The following is a 25,477-nucleotide window of genomic DNA, read 5'->3' on the forward strand; positions in this document are numbered from 1 at the left end:
CTCAGTGGACGTTAACCACCACCACCACCACCACCATCATCATGTATATATATAGTTCTTTTAAACCTTTTAACTATCTTATTTCTCTATAAAGTTGATATAAGATTATGTTGCTTCACATGCATTTTGAAATATTTTATTTATGGTTGAGAGTGAGTAAAATATGTTTATCATTTTTCTTTAATATGCTCACTAAAAATTAGATTATTGATGTTTTATAATATTTTTAATTAAACAAATCTAACATGTATATTCATTTTTTTTTATTATATCTTGATATAACTTCTTCTTTTTTTTGTAAGAAATACTTGTTAACTCTTGAACACAAACATATTTACACATCTCTGATATTCGATTGTAGAATAAATCTCTAGATTTAATAATTTATTTCCAAAAAAACTAAAAACACTTATATTATATGCAATGCAATTGGTTGGTTTACTGGGTACACGCAATCAATATTCTTTTAACTCATATTGTATTTGATTTTGTTTATATGATTCGTTGATTTTGTTTGTACACCTTTACATAGGCATGCAAGCAACCAACACATGAGCGGAATGACATCACAAGCTAAGATGAAAAATAGTCCACAAGTTAAAGTGATGGGTTAATCCAACAACATGTATTCAACAAGATTCATAATATTGCATACAAAGTAGTTCATAACAAAATGCATAAGTTAAAAAACATACATTGCTAAAGAAACCAAAATAGTCCAATTAGAATAACTACATATGCTCGAAAGCGTGTTGGCTATGTTATTATTATTATAAGTGAAAGTTCCATCCATACATACACCATTGACACCTACTAGCCCCAATAGTGGAACATTACACCTGCTCCTCTAAAGAAGTTTACTCGCTCTACACAGTGGAGAAGCCAAGGCTCATCACAATTCTCCCAAGCCTTCTCTAAGCCTAAGCTTGGCCAAAAACTTGGCTCCCAAAAGCCTCTTCTATGCGTTATGAGATTCTATTTATCACAAAGGGTGTGGTGACCCTTGACATTCCCCTTTGTGACTCTTTGACTACCCTCATGACTCTTTAACTTCTTTACAAATAACTCATGACATTACATAGTGACTGTTCACATTCCACTAATGACACTTGGAATTTCACTTACAACATATTTACAAATAATATACATTTTCCACAAAATAGGTTAGAGACAACCTAAAAATACAAAACACTATGACTCAAAAGTTTGGGGAAGACCAACTCAGCAACCTCCACTTGATGCTTCTCGGTCACGTACTGATGCCAAGCTTAGTACTATGCTATGATGTCAATAAACTGCTTGATGGTGTCTTTCTGATAGCAGACTATTTCCTCCATAGCTTCTAGGTATATGGTCTTAGAACCTTTGTTCAACTCACCTTTAAGCATGTACAACATGGTGTTGACCATGACAGGACCACTAATGTACTTCTGCATGTTTTGTGTGCTCAGCTCCAAGTCATCGCTGGTGGCCTCTCGCCTTAGCTTCTCCATGTACCTATCGATCTCTAGCCGCACTTGGTTCTTGTGCTTAGATTCGGTGAGCGAACCGTTTGATGGGATCTTGTGCATTCTTACCATGAAATCCAAACTCTTATATAACCGTGCATATGAAGCTTAAATGCTTCTGACGAATGGGGCGAGCTACTCATAGTTCTGGATCAACATCCAGACCATTGTTTTGTCTAGCTCTGCCTGTGGCTTCATCATCTTTGGCAAGTGAAGCAAAGCCCCTTTGTACCACATTGTCCACTTTTGCACATGGGCGATGGTGGCATGTATGTCCCTGAGCATTTGGACAAACCTTTTGCTCCATTGTTGAAAGCCATGCAGATGGACCACCACCATATGGACAGTGAAAAATATGTCACAGAGATTCTGCATGGTAGTTTCAATGTCCAAGTATGATGAGGTTGTATAGGGGAAATGTCCTCATCTGATGTTAAAGAATCTTAAATTAAAAATAAAAGATGTACAAACTTTAAATTATATATATATATATAATTTTGTTATTACACCTATTGATATGTGTAATAAACGAGATTCCTCATATTGATATGTACCCGAAAATAAATTATATATTCATACACGCGGTCGGGATCACCATGGACTTCACCGTATAATTTGTTAAATGTGTGATTACACAATTTTATTTAGGTTAATATGAGTTTTATAGTGAACCTAGAATCCTTTTGGCTGCAGAAACCTGGTTCTACAACCTCCCATAACCGCTTCAGGTGAGACTACGATCTACTTGCAAGTCGTTTCTGAAAGGGCCAGTGGTTGAGGGTTTGTTTGGTGTGCAGTGTACTCTGAACCTGGGGCAAGCCCCCTTAAGCCAACAGTAATGATGGAAAATATCCTGTAGCATGTGATTTTGCACAAATGACCCAAATTTCAACATTCTCTTTTTGCTTATTTGTAGTCTTAACATATCTATTTGTTTACTTAGATTGCTAAGAATGTTTGTTTTAAGTTATCTATTAAATTACCAAGTTTAGCTTGACTTACCGATCTCGATGCTAGTTTACTTTTTCTCTTCCTCTTGATATGTGCTTACATGTTTCCTAAATTTCTTGAAATGATAATTGAGATACATCCCATTTAACCATTAGATTAAGGAGATCAATCCACTCATCTCTAATTGTTATAATTAAGAGGGTTTTTAGTGTGTCAAATCCTAAATTATGCAATTTTCCCCTATTAACATTATACACAAATATTTTTATAAGATCCTTAAGACTCATCTTATTTTTAGTTCATTTTAAATATTTCCTCTTTATGTTGTATACAATAATATTTCTATTTTTCCAAAAAGAGTGTTCTCATATCATCCCATGATCTTATAGAGTTAGTACCTAGTCCCATAAACGATTTAAGACCTCTATCCTTCAATGTTGGGGGAAACAATTTCAATTTTTGAGCGTTTAATAAGTAATTATAAGATCTAAAAAGTATTTCAAATTCAAAAAGAAAGGTTTTTGGTTCTTCTGATCTCATACCATGGAAGTTGGGAAGAACAGATGGAGGGATGTTCTTTATATTAATGTTTATACCAATATCCTAGATGGGAAATTGAAAAGGATATTCCTCATTGTTATCATTTCCATCCATTTCTTCTACCTTCTTCATCAATTATTCTTCATCAAATTACAAAAATTGATGGTGATGTGGTTCTTACTGCACCACGCGATCTAGTGGGGGTTTTGTGAAAATTCCTTGAATGCAAAAATTGGAGATTATCTTCTAACTGTTAGAAATGTATTTGTCTTCTGAATTTTTATTCAGAAAACAATGATAAATTCACTAATTCATTTTTCAAAATAAAAAATATGCCATGAAAATATAAAAAACGAAACTGAGAAATAGATGCACACACATAAAAATATTTGACATCGTTATTTTTAGACAGTTGTCCCTAGAAAAACCATGAAGGGAAAACTAGTGCAACAGATGGGCATTTTAATATTATGCATCAATTTGAGAGAAATAATACAACTAGTTTCATAACTCACAAACCTCTAGAAAATACTAATCTCAACTGGAAAAATAAACTAGAGGTCCAAGATCTCCTTCTGTAACTCGATATGGCACTCTTTCGGCAAGTCACGCTCTCTCGGGCTATTCACACTACCTCTAGGAAATCTTCACTATTACTCAAGGTGAATTAATACAACCCCAAAAAATCCTCCAGGTGAGACGTCTAGCCTCCCTCTACCTCTGGGACCTTAATTTGGCAATTGGAAATTGAAATGAGCTCTTCCAACAACTAGCATAGGGTGAATTGGCTAATTCGCACTGCTATATTTGACCTCCTCTACAGATAATTCAACCTCCCTCTTTCCTATTTCCTGGACACTCAAAAATACTAAGGAAATATTCCTCTCGAATCTCTGTTGCTCCCTCTCTCTGATGTTTTCCCTAGCTTCAATTGTGCCCTTGCTAAATGTTGTAAACTAGGTAAATCAAACTGCTCAAAATCACTCGATGTCACTTCTCCAAGCCCTTGAATTGATCTTATAATATTTTGTTGGACAACCAATGGCTAAGAGATAATCCCAATCAATGGATTAGATCACTTTAATTCCATAAATAGAAGTCTCTAGAGAAAAATCAAATTACCTCAATAAATTAAATTAAATTAACCAACTTCCCTAAGTTAGACTTAAGAAATAATCAAATTATCAGCTAATCTTGCGAAACCTTTTCTAGGTTTTGGAGATATTATGTTCCTTAGCCTCTTAGAAATCACAGAGACTAGAACACCTGTTTTTTGCTTCCATAAACTAGTACTCCCTCTTAGGAAGGAATATATTCTCCACTATACCCATTTGTTCTTTGAAGTAGTTGAACTTTTCCCTCCCTAGGGCCTTCATGAGTATATCAACTACCTATTGGTCTATGGGAACATGTTGTAACCAAACTAATCCACGTTGCTGGTGTCTAACATCCGTGATACCTCCTTTCTTCACATATTCAAGCTGAATTAAATCCCTATCATTGGAAATCACTGTGAAGAAAACACTCTAGCAGTCACTATCCACCATGTAGAAATTCCCACTGTAAATCAACATATTATGCAATATACTAAAACACAATACAAGATCTACTTCTCCAACACTTTGCAAAAGCTTAATCGAATTGAGCAAGATCAAGAGAACACATATAATTGAGAATGATAAATCAATCACACATAACACATAAGAAATATCACGGGGAAAGCCTCCTATTTCATTGCGCAATTTTTCTTGGGGTCCTGTGATGTTACATGTGTGAATTGGCATCATCACACTCACTGTAACCTTTGATCTAACTGTGCAATCCTCAAGCAAATAATTCCTTCTACATGCAAGGAATATTCACAATGGAATATTTTATCAACTGATAGTACACTGCCCCTCCATCTGATCTCAACTAGATCTCTGACTAAACTAACATGCATGAGTTATTTATGAGAGAATACTCAGTTATCTGAAGTGCAGTAGTTACATGCATGCAAGCATTAACTAACTGAAATTACATTAATTCAACAAATAGTTTGAATTAATCTAACTAGACTTGACTCAGTTAACCAAGTCAACTAATTAAAACTCAATATTACAACTCATCCTTATCTCTTTAACTGATGGATAAATTCCTCAATTAATGGAGAAATTGTTGCATGTCCCCACATAGGCTTCAAGTTTGATTTTCCTTAACTAATTAAATCAAGATGAATTAATTAATTAATTTACAAGCTGTTGCTAAGATCAAATTCGAATTTTACTTCACTATTTTAGCATAAGGACTGACTAAAATAGGAAGGTATCCTAAAATGCTATTTATAGAATGTTATTTTTAGTGCGAAGATCAACACTCGCTAAACTGATATTTATAGCAATGCTATTTTTAGCAATTTTATTTTTAGCATTTCTTGTTGCTATTTTCAACACTACCTCTCAACAAGAAAGGGATTATCAGTAACCCCAATCCTGTCTCTATGGAACTCGAACTTGCATTTTGACAATGCCTTCATCAAAATATTTGCATCCTATTCCTCAGTCGAAACATACAGGAACAACATGATCCTCTTGACCACATAGTGTCGAAGATGGTGATACCAGATATCTATGTGCTTGAACCTGTCATGAAAAACTAGATTCTCAGAGAGTTTGATAAAACTAGTGGTTATCGCAGTAGATCACTATAGGGTCCATCATCTAACCAAACAATCCCACTAGAATATTCCACATCTAAATGGCCTCACATGTAGCCTGACTAGCAGCCATGTATTCATCCTCTACTGAGCTAAATGCAACTGACCTCTGTTCCCTGATGTACCAAGAAAATGCAGTTGAACCAAGGTTGAAGATTCCTCCCGAAGTGCTCTTCTGGCCTGATGGACTCCCTGCCCAATCCAAATTTGTGAAGCCCTGAAGCTTCACTCCCTCTATCTATCCATACCACAATCTGAACTGAGATGTGCCTTTGAGATATCTCAGCACATGCTTCGTTGCCTTCCAAAATAGCTTGGTAGGCTGAACCATAGCTTGACTTAGCTGCTTCACCGCAAAGCATAAGTCGGGTCGTGTGTTCACCAAATACATAAGTGAACCCACCGGCTACCGATAAACAGTAGCAGCTACTACCTCACCTGAAGTACCATCCTCCTTCCTCCAGTTCCCAACTAAAGGAGTCTACATGGGCTTGCACTTCTCCATGTGAAAGCGCCTGAGTATCTCATTGGCATACTTGCCTTGAGACACAAATACTTCCCCATCTTTCTGCCACACCTCCACACCTAGAAAGTAGTGCATAAGGCCCATTTCCTTCATCTCGAACTCTCTTGCAAGGTCCTCCCTGCAATACTGTATCAGCTAATCATGACCTATCAAAATCAGATCATCGACATAAAGAACAATGATCAATGGTTTACCTTCTACCATGATGTGGTAAAGGTTCGCATCTGCTTCACTCTTGGTGAATCCCAAACAAGTGAAATAGCTGTTGATCTTGGTGTACCAAGAACGGGGTGCTTGCTTCAACCCATACAAAGCCCTCTTGAGTCGGCACACATGCGACTCACGATCGAAGGTCTCGAAACCCTCTAGATGCTCAATGTACACCTCCTCCCCAATCTTCCCATTGGGGAATGTTGTCTTCACATCCATCTGGTGGATCTTCAACCCCATCTGAGCTGATAGTGCCAACATCGATCTAATCGATGAGTACCTTGCTACAGGAGCAAAAGTCTCATCGTATTCGATCCCCTCGACTTGTGAGAAACCCCAGGCAATAAACCTTGCCTTATGTTTCTCAATACTTCCATCAGTTGCATGCTTTACCTTGTAAAGCCATCTGGAACTCACCACTGACTTGCCCTGAGGCCTTGGGACAACATCCCACACATTGTTTCGAATGATAGAGTCATACTCCTCTACCATTGCATCAACCCAGATTGGTTGTTGCACTTCCTCCTCGAATGAAGAAGGTTCAGTATCTACACAATCCCCAACTTGGGCCATGTACCCAGTGTACCTCTCGGGTGACCTCCTCTGTCTGCGCTGAGAAGATGGCTATCCCACATTCTGTCGCGCATCCAACATCAACCTGTCAGCTTCCCTTGAGCGTTTCTGCCCATATCTGGAAGTATCAGCATGAGTGGATGTCTCCACTCCTGAATCCTTTGCATGCGGCTGCTCCGCATCAATCTGAGGCTCCTCCTCCTTAGGAACTGAAAGTTCCTCATCAGCATGCAGCTCGAGCTCCCTCTCAAGTGATAAGCGCATGGCTTTCTGCTTGTCGAATTTCAGATCCTTGCGTACCACAATCCTCTGAGTGGAAGACAGGTACACCCGATAGTTGTGGGGTCTATCCGTGTAACCCACAAGTATTCCTAACTCAGTTGTTGGTTCTAGCTTCTTCCTGGCTTCTTTGGTCACATAACAACAAACTTATGATCCAAAGATTCGGAAGTGATTTACATTAGGTCGCTTCCCGGAATAGGCGTCCATAGGTGTCTTCATCCCCATTATATGGTGCGGGCTTTTATTCTGTAAGTATAATACTGTATTGCATGCCTCAGCCCACAAATGCAGTGGTAGGCTATGGTCATGCAACATCGCTCGAGCTGCTCCCAAAATCGATCTGTTCTTCCTTTCGGCCACCCCATTCTGCTGTGGATTATGGGGTGCTGTCAATTCCCATTTAATACCTTCTACAGCGCAAAAGTCTTTAAACTGTTGAGAGACATACTCTCCACCATTGTTGCTATGCAAGGATTTTATTTTCTTTCTAGATTCCTTCTATGCCAAGGCTTTAAACTCACAAAACCTCAAGAAGGTCTGATCCTTCTTTTGTATAAAATAGATTTGGCATCTACGAGAAAAATCATTAATAAAAATAACATAGTACCTTTGTTTAGCGGTGGAGGCTGTAGAGAAAGGTCCACAAACATCTAAGTGAACTCGCTCCAGGATTACTTCAGCTCTACTGTCTCGATCTGGAAAGGAAGATTTCACATACTTACCCAAGGTACAACCTTTGCATGTAGTTTTCTACTCAGGTTTTCCCTTGGGTAATCCGGTAGAAATTTGCTGCATGATCTTCAGGGCTCCATGGTGCAAGTGGCCCAATCTTCTATGCCATAGCTCGCCAACATCTTGGCTCTGCACCATCTCAGCTTTGGAACTCAAAGCAGCACAATCAGCTACCTCCAGCTTGTAGAGATTCTTGACTCAAATCCCAATTCGCTTTGTCTGTCCAGTACAGATATGCCTCAGGAATACCTTTCCTTGACTAAATACTACATCATATCCTTTATCTTCTAGCATAGCAACAGGCGCAAGATTCTTCTTTAGACCTTGTTAGGCCCTTATAGTACTAGTGTGATCCCTTATTGTTATTAGTACAACCCACTTATTATATTGATGTACCCATGTAGTGCCCATATTGTTACTAATGTGCCCCATAGAAGCCCACTATTGTTATTATTGTGCCCTTACATTATTATTGTTATGTCGGCTCTGGTTATGTTATGACCCCTTAGACTCCTATGTATAGAAAGGAGGTCTTTTCATTTGTATCATCCAAGAATTGTTCATTTATGTAATGTAAAGGAGGTTTCCCCCTCAAAGAGACTGAATTCTAAGGTGTTGATCTATCTTTTCTATCTTTTCTTGAGTTGGTTTCATAACATTTGGTATCAGAGCTTTGGATTCTAGGGTTTCGCTGCTCCAAACAGGTCATCTTGGCATTTTCGCTCTAACTTTTTTTCGGTGACGTTTCAGAAGTCGCAAAAAAAATCCATTTGAGAAGAAATTGCGTTGAACCTTGGGTCCAAATTTCAGGGTTTTTGGCACGATATTTGTGGAGATATGATCTGAGTAAGTTTGTCTTTTTGCAGACTCCTGAATTACATTCAAAACAGGTGACCTGGGGAAAATAGTCATAACTTTCTCTCTGAGCATTGGATTGAAATTTAGTAAGAAGTTACAGAAAGAGGACGGACTGTAGTTTCTTGTATATCATTTTCAGAACCAAATATCGAAAATTGTACACGTGGCACTTCATACAACTTCGCTCTTCTCGAAAGGTCTATAATCCGGTCATCTTGAGAGATTGTGCATAACTCTTCCTTGGAGAATCCAATTTGGATCAGAGTGGTGGCATTGGAAAGAGGACACAGAGGGCTACTACAAGTAGAAATTTCAGAACTTAAATATCCACAAGTACAGAGTTACAGTCGTTTCAAGTTCGAGGTCCTAAAATCAAGAAAAAGAAAGATGAGGAAGTTTGATGGCAACAATCCGGTAAATTGGATACTTCAGATGGAGCAATATTTTGATCTACTTGGTGTACCACTGTTACAAAATGTATGTATTGCATCTTCATATTTAGAACCGGATCAATTTTTATGGTATAAAGGGTTTTGTTCTCGTAAAAAACTTGTTACGTGGTCAATGCTCACGGAGGAAATGATAGCACATTATGAGGATACAAAGAGAAACACCTTCTTTAGAGAAACACCACAACAATTGGAAAGAGTAAAAGGGCTTTGTGACATATTTGAAAGTAAAATTATGGCAACAAGGAAGTCTACCCCTCACAACTATAATGATGGACGTGTTGTTCCTCCTAGCCTTCCACAACCTACAAGGATTACACCACAACAATTGGAAGAAAAAAGAGAAAAAGGGCTTTGTTACAATTGTGATAGCAAATGCACTAAAGGTCATAAGTGTCTTGAGAAGAAACTATTTTACATAGAGTATGAAGAGGAGGAAGAAAAGGATCAAGAAACATCAAAAGAAGAGGATATATGCCAGGACCCGACCCCAGAGAAAGAAGAAATGAATCAGAACATATCTTGTAAACGATTGGCAAGAATGACCACTCCTCAAACTCTCAAGATAGAAGGAAATATCAAGAAGAAAAAGGTGCAAGAAGTGAAAGATCACATCAAGAAAGAAGAAATGAATCCAACCATATCTTGTAATTCACTGGTCAGAATTACCACTCCTCAAACTAGCAAGACAGAAGGACATATCAAGAAGAAAAATATTCAAGAAGTGAAAGATCACATCGAGCGTCAAGAAATGAATCCGACCATATCTTGTAAAGGATTGGAATAAATTGCCACTCCTCAAAATCTAAAGATAGAAGGACATATCAAGAAGAAAAAGGTTCAAGCAATGAAAGATCACATCGAGCATCAACAACAAGTTCTCCAACTTTTAAAGGATAGTGCCACTTCGGTGCAAAATCAAACGAAACAACAGGTAGATCAACATCATAGTGAACAATGTTTTGATGTAGGTGATTGGGTATTTTTACTACTACATCTAAAGCAAGCTATTTATGAGAAGGAAACGTTGGCAATACTACATGCACTTAAAAATGGCGACCTTACCGAATGGGAAGACTCTTCAAGGATGAGGATGTGGAAGAATTGTTTTGTGTTATTTCTATTACCCAACCAGATTGGATAAACGAAGTAAGGGATGAATGGAAGAAGGACAAAGAAGTATGGCCACTTATTCAAAACTTGCAAAAGATCCCAATTCAAACAATATTGCTAGATATTGAAAAGGAAGGGAAAATCATATTGGAACCTGGAGCAGTCACAAAAATAAGAACCCGACAACTACGAAATCGATCAATTTCAGAGTATCTCATCAAGTGGAAGAACTTACCTGCTGAAGATTCCACATGGGAGGACAATAATTTTATACAGAAGCATCAAGAACTACTCAAGCGTTGAGGACAACGCTTTTTGAAGGAGAGGGGCATGTTAGGCCCCTATACTACTAGTGTAACCCCTTATTGTTATTAGTACAACCCACTTATTATATTGATGTACCCATGTAGTGCCCATATTGTTACTAATGTGCCCCATAGAAGCCCACTATTGTTATTATTGTGCCCTTACATTATTATTGTTATGTCGGCTCTGGTTATGTTATGACCCCTTAGACTCCTATATATAGAAAGGAGGTCTTTTCATTTGTATCATCCAAAAATTGTTCATTTATGTAATGCAAAGGAGGTTGCCCCCTCGAAGAGGCTGAATTCTAAGGCTTTGATCTATCTTTTCTATCTTTTCTTGAGCTGGTTTCATAACAGACCTGGTACATACTTTACATCAGTCAGGGTGAGGGGAGCTCCATGCTCCCTCTGAAACACAACCGTACCTTCACTTGAAACACGATACTTTCCATCATCACGCATCTCCATCTGCATCTGGAGATCCTTCTCCTCCAAGGTACTGAAAAGATTCTTGTCACCTGAGATGTGGAATGAAGCTCCACTGTCCAGGTACCACACACATCCCACCATGGATGAAACCATGCATGCAATAAGTGAGAAATCCAGCTCAAACTATGAGGCTAGTGCCTCACCATCAGATCCCTTTGAGGAACCCTTCTTGGATTTCTTCTGTGAACAATTCGTAGCATAATAGCCCACTTCATGACAATGAAAGCATCGCACTTTCGATTTTTCAGTCTTCTTCCCACCATTGGAAGAACCGGATTTGGGATGGGATGCCTTCCCTTTCCCTTTCCTCACCTTACTCGCTAAGGCTATATTTTCCTCACCTTCTTGCTTCGATGAGGATCCATCTCTGGTGCTTCTTCTTATTTCCTCCTGCATCAAATCTGACCAAAGTCGTTCCCAATCTGGCAGTTTTTCTCTTCCATTAACCGAGTCTTGGTAGCTATGCCAGCTCTTAGGAAGACTGAGGAGTGCAAGACTCACCATATAATCATCAGAAATCATGATCCCTACACTTCCAAGCTCATCCCTGCAGGTGGTGAGCTTGTTCAGATATGTAGAGATCGTGTCGCCCTTTTCACACTTGATCTTACGAAACTTGTCTCTCAGCTCCAACTTCCTCTAATCACTGTTGTTCTGATATAAATCTTTCAATGCTTTCCACATCGAAAATGGTGTCTCCTTCCCATGGAGGCTCGAGACAATGTGGTCTCAAACTCCCTCCAAGAGGATTCTCCTTGCTCTAGCCACACATTTCTTCCATTCGGCCAGTTGAGTAGCATCAGTCGACTTGGGGACTTCTTGATCAATGAAGTCCTTTAAACCGTTATCCTCTAATACTGCCTCCATGCGATCCTTCCAGGCTATATAATTCGAGCTGCCATCAAGGGCATACTCGAGTCTTAAACCACTGAACGCCATAGGTGAAATTGAGATGTGATAAGAATTCGATTTCTATCTCCAGGAACCAAACTTCGAACTCCTCCTTCTTGTATATCGTTCTTCACCTTGATCACCTTTTCTCTGATACCATGTAGAAATTTCCACTGTAGATCAACATATTATGCAATATACTAAAACACAATACAAGATCTACTTCTACAACACTTTGCGAAAGCTTAATCAAATTGAGCAAGATCAAGAGAACACATATAACTGAGAATGAGAAATCAACCACACATAACATAGAAGAAATATAACGGGGAAAGCCTCAGCCTAAAAGCCCAACTCTGTATTATCATACAAGTGGAAATCTTGTTCAAGTTACAAAAAGAATTAGCTCTCAAGCTATCCTGCTCTCTCTACAATAAAAAAATATAGCTCATAGACTAAATAGACATAGTATATGTCCTCCTCAAGCCCTCCAAGCCTCCTATTTACTTGCGCAATTTTTCTTGGGGTCTAGTGATGTCACATCTGTGAATTGGCCTCATCGCACTCACTATAACCTCTGATCTAACTGCGCAATCCTCAAGGAAAGAATTCCTTCTACATGTAAGGAATATTCACAATGGAATATTCTAGCAACTGATAGTACATTGCCCCTCCATCTGATCTCAACTAGGTCTCTAAATTAAATGACATGCATGAGTTATTTATGAGAGAATACTCAGTTTAAAGTACAATAGTTACATGCATGCAAGCATTAACTAACTGAACTTACATTAATTCAACAAACTATTTGAATTAATCTAATTGGACTTGACTCAGTTAACTAAGTCAACTAATTACAACTCAATATTACAACTCATCCTTATCTCTTTAACTAATGGATAAATTCCTCAATTAATGGAGAAACTGTTGCATGTCCCCACATAGACTTCAAGTTTGATTTTCCTTAACTAATTAACTCAAGATGAATTAATTAATTAATTTACAAACTGCTGCTAAGATCAAATTCGAATTTTACTTCACTATTTTAGTATAGGGACTAACTAAAATAGGAAGGTATCCCGAAATGCTATTTATAGAATGTTATTTTTAGCACTTCCATTTTTCCATCCATTGTTGCTAAGATCAACACTAGCTGAACTGCTATTTATAGCAGTGCTATTTTTAGCAATTCTATTTTTAGCATTTCTTGTTTCTATTTTCAACACACCATGCTACTACACATACTTTGATTATATTTCTAACTCTATAGTTGAACCGATCTGATCTCACACTATTGATGCCCCTACTACTACTGTCACGACACTTTTGTTGCAAGCACTGCAATGGTGAGTCTCAATATCCCTCTGAATAAGTTTGGAAAATATCCTACTTGGAAACCATCTCGTGGAATCTCTCTGGATGGAACTGTGCCTGCTACCGCAACTGACCAATTCACACTACCACCCTAATCACATGAATTTCTTGGAAATTGCACTTGAAACTAGAAACTTGATCTATCCTTTGAACTTTAAGATTCTAGCTTCCATAGGGTTGCTCCCTCTGAGTATTAAACTCTCATTGATCTGTTGAACCACTGTAACTGGCGCTGCAATTGTCTCATGAGTGTTTAACTCTAAATAGCTCTGTACTATCTTATGAGCATCTAAATGAAACTAACCGAATTTGCAACTACCTATCGAACATATAACTGCAACTAGATCTACATTATCTCTCGATTATATGAATGCACCTTGCTGACCTCTCAATCCTCCTGATACACACTACTTTAGGCTCTCGTAGCAAAGGTATTGATCCATGTGAAGAATATACAACAATTGGATCTGATCTACTGATCAAGCCTTCCATGGCTAGATCAAGACCTCCTTGCTGCTCCTTCCTCATACCCTGCCCGATTTGGCATACTAAAATATCATACTCCTCCTCCATCTAAGGATAACGCTGCAAACATCACAAATTCATCTTCCAACCTGGAGTACACGCCATAAATCTTTGCCAAGGTTTTTGTCTTATTTCCCTACTTGTCCTTCTTCCTCTTCGAACACTCATTGACATAGTGAAAAGGCTCACCACATCCAAAGCACTTGACCTTCGACATGTCCTTCTTCTTCTTCACTCATTTTGAGCCTTGTCCTTGACTAGGAACTTTATTTGTTTTTCCTTTCCCTATAAGAGCTACACTTTCCCCTTCTCTACCTTTGGTCCCTTGCCACTACTGCAGATTGTATCATATATGAGACTGAGTCTCAGCTTCTCCTAATTGAAGTCACCCCATAGGTGCTCCCAACTAGGAATTATGTATTTCCCATAAATTATTTGGACAAATGTATGCCACTCCTTGTTAAACTCGTTGAGTGTTGTGCGCAGAGTCACTATCTGACAACTTCTCTCAACAACTACAATTTCATATATGACACCCTAAATCTAGGTGAGATAGGATGTAACACTATTTCCCTTTTGCATCTTGACCAACCTTTGCCTCTCTTTCAGAATCATTTTCCAATTCTCAGATGAATCTTGGTACAACTTCAAGATGACATCCCACATGTCCTTTGTTGTGTTCTTCTTTATGATATGCAGGGTATTACGATCTTGAACTCCATTGATAACCATCCTCATAGCTTTGGCCATATCCTTCTTGTAATCATGGTACTTGATAGGATCTTTCGGTTCAGCAACAACTATTGTCATGAACTCCTTCAGACCATGCTCATCTATAAGGAATTGTATCTTGGCCTTCCAAATGCCAAAGTTGGAGGCTTCGTCTAGCTTGTCTTGATCACTGAGTCTTGCTACAACCATCTCCTCTAAAAAATACAAAAATCAAATAAACTGGAGAAATTTACCTCACTCCTACTACTAAAAAATTGATCTAAAAAACTTACTCAAATCCCTACTGCGAAATCGCACCCCTTTTCAACTCACACTAGATCTCATACCCTGCACTAGATCCTACAACTTGCACTTCTCACTAAGAAATGCTAGTGAAAATTCATTCTGGTTAATAGTTTTCCTTCCTCTGTCTCTAAAACTATTTGCACCTCCTCCAACAAATGGATCCAATGACTGGAAATGAAATTATTTCTTCAGATATATGAAGTGGGTAATCTAGATATTTGATCCGCTTGTTTTAGCCATCTTTTTGCAGATAAATTGGCCTTTCTATAACTTTGAGAATACTGGAGAAATAAAGCAAACTTGGTTGAAACCATTCACATGAGGGTGTGCTTTCTCTTCCTTGCCTTGCACTGATATGCCACTGCAAAGCCCTTGCTATAAAATCATTGTCCTAGATCTGCTTTGTGAATTAACTGATATGGTTGTTAGAAGCCCCTTTCTGACAATCCTACTACCTAATGGTATTGATCCTGAGAGAAATCAAACTTTTCCACCGACCTGGACTGGAAATCGAATTTCTACCTCCAACAATTCACACTGTCTAGCTGACCTGTGTAGATATGGAATTTCTGCTTCATATCTCCCTCTGAATCTATACAAATCTCGCTTCCTTTCACCTAGAGTCTCTAATATGATCTTTGTCGCTCTGATACCATGTCAAAATTCCTTGAATGAAACAACTAGAGATTCTCCTAACTGTTAGTATTTTATTTGTCTTATGAATTATTATTCGATAAACAATGATAAATTCATTGATGCATTCTTCAGAATAAAAAACACAATGTGGAAATATAAAACACAGAAATAAAAAATAGATGCACACACACAAAAATTGACATTGCTATTTTTAGACAATTGTCCCTGGAAAAGACCCGAAGGGAAAACTAGTGCAACAGATGAGGGTTTTATTATTGTGAAATAATTTGAGAGAAATATTACAAATGGTTTCCTAACTATAAAACCTCCAGAAAATACTGATCTCAACTTGAAAAATAATCTAGAGATCCAAGATCTCCTTTTGCAACTAAATCTGGCCCTCTTCCGACAACTTGCACTCTCCCAGGTTATTTGCACTACTGCTCGAGATAAATTTGGACATCCCCAAAAATGCCTCCAGGTGAGATGTCTAGCCTCCCTCTGCCTCTGAAACAGACTTGCTCTGTCTCCGGGACCTTGATTCAAAAAATGAAAATTAAAACAAGCTCTTCCGGCAACTCTTACAGGATGAATTCACTAATTCACATTACTGCATTTGGCCTCCTTTGCATATAATTCAACCTCCCCCTTTCTCGTCTCATGAACACTAGAAAATATTGAGGAAATATTCCTCTGAAATCTCTGTTACCCCCTCTCTCCAATTCTTTCCCTTGATTCAACTACGCCCTTATTGATGTTGCAAATTGGGTAACTCGAAGTACTCAAACTCACTCAATATCATTTCTCCAAGCCGTCGCCTTGCTCTTATAATTTTTTTGTTGGACAACCAATGACTAAGATCTAATCCTGATCACTGGCTTAGATCACTTTAAGTCCAACAATATAAGTCTCTAGAGAAAAATCAAATTACCTTAATTAATTAACTTTAATTGACCAACTTCCCTAAGTTAGACTTAGGAAATAATTTATTTATTAGCTAATTAATTTAATTAAGGAATTTTTGAGTCTTATCTCGCGAAACCTTTCCTGGGTTTTGGTTATCTCATGTTCCTTAGCCTCTTAAACATCATAGGGACTAGAACAATTGTCTCATACTACCATAAACTAACAGGTTTGTGGTATGTAAGTTCTTGTTTTATCTCTAACTCTGAGGCATATAAGAAATATTTTTTTTGTTTTGGTATTTGTTTTTTGAATGTGAATTCTAATGCAATGTAATTTTGTGTTTTTGAAATTAATAATGCCTAATGCATAGTTTTTATTTTTATAGAAAATAAAAAAGTGGATCAATTAGGAAAGAAAACAGTGCATACTTTGACACCTCCCCAACAACAACGCCAAAAAGTGATGGCCCTCAATATTACAAATAGAATGTTAAAACTCTTGGTCTTGTCTGTAATTATCAACTCGAGGTTCATGAAAATTTAAGAAGGGTCAACACTATGTATGTAGCATGCAATTTATTCTTCTCTTGCTGATCTGATGTAGGTGAAAAAGCAATTGAGGATAAATTAGATTACTTAGAGACCACTTCTACTATCCATGCTATAGGAAATACTCAGAAATTGCAAAGAAAAACAAAAGGCAACAAGTAAACCTACTCTAATTGTAGGAAAGCAAAGAACAACAAGTTAATGTATTCTAATTTTAGAAAGGGAAGAAAATAAATTCAATCAAGTTGGGACAAAATCAAATCTATTCTACTGTGCATTGAAAATACTCCGGCAACTGAAAGAAGACATTCAAACACTAAACCCTAATTTGCATAAAATAAAGACAGTTTTACTACAACTATTAGGTCAAGAATTCTAGGGGGTATTTGAAATTCCAAATTCCATCCTCATGGCTTGATGTATGTTGTAATATGCTAAGGAAGGATGAGCATGCTTTAGGTGCAAATCTGGAGGTGTTTTGATGCAATTAGTGGACTACTACAGAAGCCCATGTTTTGCTACAAGAGACAGTCGAGAGTAGTTTTATGCATTCTATTTATGGTTTGAGAGATGAATAAGGTAAAGGAGGAATAATGAGAGGCCAAGAAGGCCTTCCTGAGTCCTTATGCCTATGATGAATCAGTATATTCCTCAAAAGAGTAAATTTGTAAGTTCATGTAAGTATGCAAAACAAGAATTTATTACTAATTGATGCGACATAATTATGTGATAGCAAGTAAAGAGACAGTAATATAAGCAAGTTAAATGCATGGAAAATAATGCTAATTATATGAAAAAATTGTTGTTAAACTTAAAGTAAAATGCATAAAGAGACTGATAAACAAACTAACTTATCAACCTGCAGAAAACAAAATTTGAAAGTGATACAACATAAATGAATAGTTGAACTAAGCATGGAAAATAAGAGTACAAAGAGGGGGCCTGAGCACTTGGGTTGGGCCCTAACCCAAGGAAACTTAGGTCCCTGAATAAAGAACAATCTAGGAACAAAAATGCTTCTCTTTGATCATAAAATCTGCTCATACATAAGAGTACAAAACTGAAATGTTAGGCAAAAGCCTTCACTAACTACTAGTGATTCTAACTACAAAAAATCTCCCTAATGGGCAAATCAAACCCCTTATTTATACAAAAGTAGTTGAGTGACAACCTCCTTGAAGAGAGAGTTGCATCCCTCCAAAAACCCTAAAAAATAGAATTTGGTTCCCAAATGACCTCACAACTACAGGGAGGCGTAGTAATTGCTCTAAGCCAACCAAGTTTTGGTTATCCTCCAATAGGGGACACGTCCCATATTTTTCTCTTGACTAGATTCTATGTGCTATGTAATAAATACTCTCAATATTCTGCACAATAAACACATTAGGGACACAAGATATGCTAATAATCTCTAACCTTCCTGAAACCTGATTAAAGTTGAGAAATACATTATTAAGTGCCAAAGGAGAGGTTAAATGTGCCTAAGAAAGGTTAGACGGGCCTTAATTTATATCTAATTAGGAGGCCCATCAATCTCTTCTCATGTCCTTTGTTGGACTTCTGTCAGCTACAGCTACCGAAATAGATCTCTCTCCTAATTCACCACCATGCCGAAACCTTCTTTTGCTACCAAATATTCTACTCTAAAAATCTATCATCCTCTTCTACCATGTATTTTCTTCCCCTGTTTCCTTCTTTCACATTGTCAACTCTATAACATCTCAACATACCATCTGACTACGACTTTGGGATTGTCAATTGTTCATCCACTCTCTACCTTCTTGTTTCTCTACATCCTAGGCCCTATCCCCTTAGGCCATTCCCTGGTCATCCCTGAGCTCGCCTTTTGCACATAAGGGGTTTAGCTGCTCATAGTATCTGATTTTATCTTCATGACTCACTTATTGTTGAAATTCACATAAATGATAAAATTTCTTATCATGGTAATTACTTGTGGTTGATATGCATTCTTTTCTTAGTATTTACTTGTTTAGTTATGTCATCAATAAATTATATATTATAAAAATATAGAAAACATAATGCATTAGAGACAAGAGACACCAAAAATTAGGCTCCAAGCCAGGGAAAAACCCCATAAGGGGGAAAACCCAACAACAATCCTTCTCTTATAGAATCATATCAAAATGAGATATCCAAGACCATGACCAAGACCAGAACTGCCACCAAAAACAAAAAGTCCAACCCTCCTCCAAGTCACCTCCACATGCAAAGTCAACATAGGTTAAACTGGTTACTTTCCTGAAATTTTGGCCCCTGAAATTTCGGGCTTGCAACAAGCTTTGAAATTCAACCTTCTCTCACTAAAATGCTTCCATATGTGCGAGCTCTTTCTTTCCTTCTTCTTGATCTATTACTCTTTCGTTGGGTGCATACATTGTATATGACTATGAGCGAGTGTGTATCCCTCAAAGTGATCGAATTGTCTTCTATATATACCTATCTAAGAGGTCGAACAAGTGGCTCTTGGAGGCCAAGGTCGACTTGTTCACAAAGAGGGTTGACTTGATAATTTTTTATGGACTTTGACTCAATAAAATTCAAAATCCTTTTTCTTACAAATGTCCAAATGGGACATGATTTAAGTACATTTCCTTGCTCATAATAAATTCCTTTTGACTCTTTTTTACTCTATAAGCAGGAAGAACATGCTTTGACTAAAAATATATATAATAATAAATACGTTAATGATTGTTTTTACATTACATTATGAAGACCAACACTAGTTACATTTTCAACACTAATCACATAAAAGCATTTTAATGGAAGTTGTTAATGATTAAATATACCTTCCACATGGTCCTTTCAAAAACTCCCTCTCCGTTGCGCTATATGACACTATGGATTCAACAACAAATTCTACAATATATCCTTTCAGTATACTTTCAAACCAATAGTCTACTACATGAGAGATCTTGTTACTTACATCCTTTAATTGCTTAACTAATTTAGGAGTATATCTTTTAAGCTCAACAAGTTGCTAATCTCTATGTTCATCATTCAACTTTGTATCCACTTTGGTAACAAATTTGGAAGCTCAAGGAAGAAAATCTCATAAAATTCAATGAAGACATACCTCTACAACGACCCTTTTTTACTAATCCATCAACCATCTATTTCACTTGCAGAAAATTCTCAACAAGTTGCCAATCTCTATGTTCAGCATTCAGCCTTTGCATCCACTTTGTTAACTCATAAAATTCAGTGAAGACATATCTCTTCAACGACCTTTTTTTACTGATCTGTCGACCATCTATTTCACTTACAATAAATTTTCGCTCTTTTTCTTCAATCCACACAATTATCTCCTCTGTGACTTCCCCATTCCTATCCATATTAGATCCCAATCCCGTTAACATTGGGCAAGATCTAACTTAGATTAATGCACAAGGTTGGGTCAACAAATCCCCACTAGGCCTTTCGACATCACCTGCAAAACAGGTGAAGCCCCACTCGAAGTACCTATGGAGATTACCAATCATGTAGTGACGAAACAAATCAAAATTGATGCACTAACTACATTTTCAGCATCCTACAATATTCAATTCACACTCGTATACTAAACCCAGTTGGAAACACCAATAGCAACCATTATACACAGCAAAGTAATAACAAAATTTAAAGGGGAATGCCGCTTTTTTATACATAGCACAACATCATACAATATAGATTTGGAGCACTGAAAATAAACATAACCTACTATATTAAGCAACCATAACATGAATCACAAGAATTTTAGGACAAACCGTCCATCAACCATCTTCCATTAAAGCTTAAAGGGCATTGAGCGCAATATACATCAGTACCATTGGACCATAGTTCGGTTCACCAGCCTAATTAAGCCAGCATTACAATTAAAACATAATATCACTCTTGCACGAGGCTCCCAACCAGTGCCCTGAATTAACAATAGAACAAACCATCTATTGCACTACTACCACTGTTTTCTTTCATTGACAGCTACATTCGAAGCAATCGATTCACTAAAACGCACCTAATTTTAATTGGTTACCGCATTTGATCTACTTGAATACCCGCTTCCCCCAAGGTCCCAACTACTATCGATTCTTTCATTTACTTGAATATGCTTTACATGCTTCTATTGACTTGAATGTACTTTTCGTTTTTGATACAGTGCAAGCTCTTCTGTTCAGGGATAACCTTTCGATTTCTCCCCTCAAAGAGATAGCTTTTGAAAAGAAGATCGAGGAATGAAAATTACTTGTGGGATTGACATTGATTCGATGGATAGGCGAGATAAATCAGTATCCATCTCTGATTATATAGGGAAATCCATAGTGGGATCAGTTCGTGGAAATGACTGAAAATGGACATCCCAAACAAAGAGCCCTGTTTTTCCTGCCCTGTTAGCAGAGCCCTGTGAGCCCATATTACATAATCAATCTCCTTTGAGCCCTGTCGGAAAATAATCATATCAGTCTCAGTTGAAGGAATACCTATCCAGAAAATTGCTTCACCGTCAATTTACTGGTACATACACAGATTTGGCAGTGCCCAGCTAAGATGGAGCACTCCACTTAATTTCCAGGCAAATTAGTTGTATCTATTTGATGTGCAGATTGAGGGTTCTGAAAGAGCTACCTCTCTATATTCACCAATTTATTCCGCAGGTACTGCGTTTGCATTACAACCTTATTGTTTGTTCCGCAGTTGGGCTTCTAGCAACAACTTTATTGGAAAGATACCAGATTTTATTGGAAACTACTGGAACCAACTTAAGGCCTTACGAGATTACTTTTGTGTGAAGCACTAATCATTTTGGGGTTTGCTCAATATAATTGTCAGATGACGACCCGAAGTCAGATAAATATAAACATATATAGAAAAATTAGTAAGGATTTTTTGTTTCTTCGTTTCCATGTGTCTGGGAAATAGTGTTTGTTTTTGATGGCAAGAAGCTTGAAGGAATTTCTCTTGAGAGGCCAATTCCCTCACATTTCAAATTTGACTAAATTAACAAGCCTGTGCGTATAGATATCCTTACCATTGTTTGTTTATTTTCCAAAGAAAGCAGTTACTTCTGTATGCAATTTACTCAGAACTTCAAGAGTGATGTCCTCTGTCATTTAGCAAATCATTACTTTCCAATTTTCCCGTTCTTGCTATATAAATATTGTGTCTGTTTTCAAGATAATCATCATTTTTTTACTGCATTCGTGTTAAACATTTGTGCATTGGATTATATTATATTCAAATTGCTTTACCTGTATAAACTTGCTATTGTTTAAGCAGCATTGTATGTGAGATACCTCGAGGTGGCTCATTTCTTTCATTCCTACAGAGCCTGAAAAATCTGAATACATTGCGAGTGATGTACAGTTGCTTTTTATGTGTGTGGTACTGGTTCCATGAATGATGGAAACATTGTTTTGAAGTATATATGCTTTTTATGATGTTATTTTGATGTTTCTCTTTTGTTAATCTATGCCATAATTCATTATTTTTGACAGAGTCTTAAGGAACAATATGATCTCTGCGGAGATTCCTGAATACATTGGAGAACTGGACCAACTCCAGATGCTATAAATTAATCTCAAAAGCTTATTGGTATTCATGAAATCAGAATCTAAATAGACTGAACATTGTTTCTCATATTAAAATATGTGCTAAACAACAGTTTCTTTTATCTCAAGCTGATTAGCATCATTGAAATGTACAAGACTTAACACATAAGAATTTGTAGCAGCAACCATATAAAGAAAACATGATACTTGATTGTCTTCCATTAAGGCCACAGGATCGTTGTGCACTTGCTTGGCAGGGACTACTGCTACCTCTAGCTCTTGTTTATAAAACATTCGATAATACTTCTAGAAAAAATAAAAAATTGATTTTATTATAGTGATTGAAGCACTTTCAACCGACAGAACAAAACAACAGAAATCTTATTTATTTACACAGTTTCCTGGGAGTTTGATGTTCTATGATCAGGAAGTAAATAGATAGGCATGATGATTAATAATTTTGGAAAATCCAACTTATATTTTGTGGTGGTCGTACATTTTGGAAACAAATTTAAAGGGGAAAATGTTATTTTCAGAGCATTGCGTCCATGCCATTTTCGGTCAATCAAAGTAACAATGGTAACCTATTTGAAAAAGTCTTGATTGCTAAAATTAGTTCAATTCTCAATGAACATCAAAGTTATTGAAATTTGCTATTTATTAAAAAATAGTTTATTCTAAGATGATGTACGAGAAGGTTAGTAGTCCTTGAAATTGAAAGACGACCTTCTCTTAAGCTGATTTGCAGGTTATAGACAAACACTTGATGCCAATTTAATTAACGGTCGATGGAAATCGAGCCAACACTTCAGTTCTTTGCGAGACCAGAGAGTCAACAGTACAACAGAAGCTAGCAAACATTTGATTTCATATCAATTTCAATTCCTTCAACTTCTGTGTTTCACCCGGCACAGGCGGCAGAGTATTCAACAAAGGGCCCAATTGAATTTGGCAATACTTTCAACTCTGCATTATACTGAAATATAATTTTTCTGTGTACCACTTCAAATGTGCTGATATTTTAGGTGCTTACATGGTTAAATAAGAGCAACCCTCCAAACAAAGAATATTAGATCTATCTGGATTCCGCAAAGAATTTGGAAGCCTCTCCAAATTGTGGCACTTTGAGAGATCGATGTCTTGCAGGTTCTTTAAATTATCAAAACAATCTGGCAGCGTCTCTAAATCGTGGCAATTTGAGAGATTAATGCGTTGGAGATTGGTCAAATCACCAAATGAGTCAGGCAGGCTCTTCAAATTATGGCACCTTGAAAAATCGATGTATTCGAGCTTGCTTAAATCACCGAAGGATTCTGGCAGTTCGGTCAAACCGTGGCAATCTGATAGATTGATGTGTTGGAGATTCTTTAGGTTACCAAAGTAATCAGGCAGCCTCTTTAACTGGTGGCACCCCTGCAGAAAGATGCGTTGGAGATTCCCTAAACAACGGAAGGAATCTGGCAGGCTCCTCAGATCGTAGCAATTTGAGAGATCAATGTGTTCCAGCTTCTCTAAACGACCAAAAGAATCTGGTAGCGTCTCCAAGTTGCAGCAGAGGGAGAGATCAATGTGTTCGAGGGTTGTTAACTTAACCAAAAGAATGTGGCAGTGACTTCAATCTTGAGCACTCTTTTAACACCAAGGCTTTTAAAGATTTCAGCTCGCAAAATTCTTCTGGCAATTCTATGAGATTAACCCGTCCTATATTTGAAAACCTGCCGACGACAATCCGTTCGAGGTGCTCCAGGCGCCTTATGGACTTTGGAATATTCCTGAGCGGACCATAAATCTCTAACTCCCGCAATTCCGAAGGTGCCTGCGAAATGCTTACGGTTTCAATTATAAGAAATATATATACATATAGATGACGGCTTTGTAATTCGTTCTAGACTGTGTGGCTTGACATTCAGTTATTACCATTAATCATAGACTAAACACACCAACATTAACACAACATTTTTTTATTTACCTGGGATTCTTCTTCCCACAATGCTTTCAATGTGCTACCGGACACTTGTAGAACCCTTAAATTCTTTATTTTCTTTAGACTCCAGGGAGGCAGGGCAGGATACGGACACTCATTCCAGCGAAGCCATATCAGATTTGGTAACTTCACCCAGTTTATGATGCGTTCCAATATATCTTTTTCGGTATCCAGAAGTTGCAACCTCATCAGAGCAATGTCATCAAATGCATCCTTGTGTTTATTATAGTCACTAAGATCCATCCTAATTCCCCGGACCATTATTCTCTGTCCATTCTGGACAAAAAATGATAGTTATTACCTTTCATTCTTGGAAAATGATTGAGAATTTAGAATGAATTTTATTGAATAGTCTATAAAGGATGGAATGTTATGTTTTAACACTTACAGATGCTCGCTGCAGCAAATCATCAATGACATCGTCTGTCCAACGCCAAAGACGACGGAGCAGACGTCCTTCCATATCCTTAGCAATGTCTCTCCCCATAATTAAACATAAAACCAGACGTGAGACAAAGAGAACACAAAACTTCATTAACTTATTGCTCAGTTACATCACTTATATAGGAAATATCTGCAACCAATTCCTAACCACACAAACTAATTCTGATCAACTGCTCATAACTAATTCTGTTCAACTGCTTCATAACTAAATCTATTTCTCATTATTTTCACATCCTCCCTTAATGGAGAAATGGATTCTCTACAATACCTAACTGACTTCTAAAAACTTCAAATTTGATTTTACCAAGGGGCTTAGTAAATATATCAGCCACATTATCCTTGGTGTTACAAAATATCAATCCAATTTCTTTTGAC

At 37.3% G+C, this 25,477-nt stretch overlaps 1 pseudogene across 1 annotated transcript; it reads right to left on the minus strand.

The window, feature by feature from the left end:
• Positions 1-23,523: 23,523 nt before the first annotated feature.
• On the minus strand, positions 23,524-25,190 carry LOC149211895 (uncharacterized; annotated as a pseudogene). The gene is made up of 3 exons (XR_016250731.1): positions 25,047-25,190; positions 24,644-24,934; positions 23,524-24,490 (listed from the first exon to the last, which is right to left on the minus strand). The product of XR_016250731.1 is annotated as an uncharacterized LOC149211895 (transcript).
• Positions 25,191-25,477: the final 287 nt, after the last annotated feature.

This window comes from Pinus tabuliformis, chromosome 1_1 (assembly GCF_031772625.1).
Source record: "Pinus tabuliformis cultivar Carrire ecotype Pingquan chromosome 1_1, CPIR1, whole genome shotgun sequence".
Taxonomy (NCBI): Eukaryota; Viridiplantae; Streptophyta; class Pinopsida; order Pinales; family Pinaceae; genus Pinus; species Pinus tabuliformis.